We start from the raw sequence: 3,385 nt of genomic DNA on the forward strand, positions 1-3,385 counted from the left end.
TGGGTGTCGAGATACAGAGGCTGGGAGATATGTCCTCCACGAGCAAGTTTCTACTCTGGCAGAGGCTTTGACTGAGTATGGACAGTATTTACAGCCTGCGAAAGTTGTATGGTAAGAGTGGGAGCAGATCTCGAAATAGTGGAAAATCCCTGATCAAGTCTGCTACCCATGTCACTCAACACTCATCATCTCCTTACTCCAAGGATGAAGATGCAGAGAGCAGAAACTACAAGGCTGCAAAATTCCAACAAGTAGGTGAACGTTACAACCGGGTTTTAAGTCCAACTTTCCCAGATCCTCCGCTCCTGCAAGGCAAGCTGCAGTCATACCCGCAAGTAAACCGGTCACGACAGGCCAGAAACCATCCCCATCTCCATCATGCAACACTGAAAGAAGGTTAACCGGCCTCGTAGATCAGGTGGATGCAGTTAACAGAAAGCTGGACGCAGTATTGGATATGTTGAAACCACGTGGGTATCAATGCCTTGAATGCCAAGAGGCAGGACACTGTCGTAATAACTGTCCCAAACTCGTCTCTTCTAAACAACCTAGGCGGGTTGGCCCCCAGGGAGAGGATCCTTTAAACTAGTAGGGGTCGGAAGCCATGGCCAGCTAGCCGACCATCCTCACCTTGGCGGCCAACAAGAGCATCAAGACAAAGTGATTGAACACGACACAGTTTCTCCCGTTCCAGGTGGGCCTAACAATAAATCTGTTAGTCCACGAAACATGCATCCTGTTCCGGGTGGGCCTAGCAATGCTGCTAGTCCGCAAAAGATACACCAAGAAACTGTAGAAACATCGACCAACTCTGACTCACCTACTGCCTCTTATTCTTCTAAACCGGGAGACAGTATAGTAGTAACAACAATAACAGCAACGACGACTGTAGAAGAAATAACTATCAGTAGAGTTAAATCTGAAAGCTCGCTGCATGCGACTGCCTTTGTTAATAACGTAAAAATTAATGTACTTGTAGACACCGCAGCCGATCACACAATCCTCTCTGATAGTGTATACTCTAGCCTTAAACCAGTACCACCTATTGTGGCCAATATATCCTTCACTTTAGCAGAAAGGGAAACATCTATGCCAGGCTATAAGGGGGGACCCGTCAACTTCCGATTGGGTTCCAATGAGTATAACAGATTCTTCTACGTAGCCCCTATAAATGATGAAATGCTCTTGGGTGGGGATTTCCTCCATCCTAATAAAGCAATTATTGATTTCGGGAGGCTACTAGTAACCATTGGTGATAGCAACATATCGCTTAGGAGCGACTCCAAACCTGCTCTAAGGATTGCTCGAGTATGTGTAGCTAAACGTAAGGCGATACTTCCCCACTGTGTTACACATGTTAAGTGTCATCTAGTTGATAATGGTTTACCCATGCCTGATTTCGTCATGGAACCAGGAGACATACAAAGGGTAGCGATTCCCGTTACACTGCACCGCTGCATTGATATACAGTACCATGCATCTGTGTAATTAATATGTCCACTAATTATGTCACCATGAAGAAGGGTAGACAAATAGGCAAGGCCGTAGAGCCTGAACATCTAGATGAAATTATTACCGATGGCCCTCTCATTAAACAACGTCATCGGCCCACGCCGTTACCTTTTGACAGCAAAGAGGAGCAAGAAATTAATAAGATGCTGGAAGACGGAGTTATCCAATTCTGCACTGACCACCATGCATTACACGTCAATGCCATGATGAAATGCAGAAACCTGGGCAAGTCGGTACGCATCGAGCAGCAACAATGTTTCCTGGGTATGGGAATGTCCTGGGCGTTGCAATGTAGGCCCGATGACTTGCAAAACTCCAATATGGAGCATCTTCTCCTGTGCACTGTGCAACTTCCTGTACATGTTCAGAAAGGCCCCTTCATGGACCGGAAACTGAACGGTTAAATCCCGTGGGACCCGGGTATTGGGTTAACATCTGGTAGTTTTCCTGGGTGGGGTTTTGGAGAGTATCCACGGTTGGTCATCAAGTCTGATGGCCTTTCTCTCAAGAATTGTGGATCAGAATTATTGGGTAGTCGTCGTATCCCATCAGTTGATTTTTCCACTGATGGCTCTACTGAAACTTAACTGTATTACTCTTTGCCGACTGAAGTTGAGGGACTTCCAGTTCTTCTTGTCTTCCCATAGAGAAACCTATGGAAGCCATAGCATTCGACCAGCCAATACCTCCTGGTGGGCTATTTATTACCCACGGGGTAGCGTCTCCTTTTTCAAACGAAGGAGGAGTGTAGTGACGACCCCTGTACGTTCGTATCCCCGATCTACGCAGGAGGGCATGACCTCAAGGTCAGCTCATCTGCATAACCCACAGCCGGGTGTGATGCACAGCCGACCAGGGGTACCTGGTGAGATTAGTGACTCGTACACTGGACTTTATGCTGAGAGCATCATTAACCCTATCACAGGACTGTTTATGTGTATCTGGTGCCCGAGTCTACACAGAAGTATAATTGCCTGCGCTGTGGGTACTACTGTGTTCGTATATTGGAGTATTATCGCCTCGAATCCCCAAAAGAGGATTAGGTACCGTTTGAGACCTAGGCTTCTTCGTGATGTGTCAAAGGTGGATCTGAGTATTACTGTACTGGGACAGCATATTTCCTGGCCGGTCGGCATATCACCAACTGCACTTCATAGAGCAGCCAATACCTCCTGGTGGGCTATTTATTACCCACAGGGTAGCGTCTCCTTTTTCAAACGAAGGAGTGTAGTGACGACCCCGGTACATTCGTATCCCCGATCTACGCAGGAGAGCATGACCTCAAGGTCAGCTCATCTGCATAGCCCACAGCCGGGTGTGCTGCACAGCCGACCAGGGGTACCTGGTGAGATTAGTGACTCGTACACTGGACTTCATGCAAGTGGATCAGAATTACACACAAATCACTACACAAATGCACTCAGGGTCCACTCACAATTTGTGATATACCCAATGACTGGGTCGAAATTACCCAAGATTCAGCAAAAATTGCCCAAAATTACCCAAGCTTCCTGAAAATGCATTAAAATTTAAAAAATACGTGTTTTTCGCATGTATAGTTTCCCTTTTAGTTCAATTTATTTATTTGTACGAAATCTGGAATTTCTTTAGGATTCTGGTGATATTTTCCATTTTTCAAAACAGAAAAGGGCTAATATAAGGGGGAATTTTTACTTACATTTCCAAAAGTGAGTTAGCTTACCACCCTAAATTATGTTATTTTAGGTTTAAAAAGTCAACAGCAGTTATTAAATTCATGTTTTGTAAATTAACCAAATTTATTTAAGGTATTGAAGCTGCTGTTAAACTGTTCTTTAATTTTGGCCGCCATTTTAAAAAGCGCCCTCAATTGCCTCTCGAAATCTTCACATTA

This window comes from Anneissia japonica, unplaced genomic scaffold, assembly GCF_011630105.1.
Source record: "Anneissia japonica isolate Jap-2015-1 unplaced genomic scaffold, ASM1163010v1 scaffold1889_len2455224_cov183, whole genome shotgun sequence".
Classification (NCBI taxonomy): domain Eukaryota; kingdom Metazoa; phylum Echinodermata; class Crinoidea; order Comatulida; family Comatulidae; genus Anneissia; species Anneissia japonica.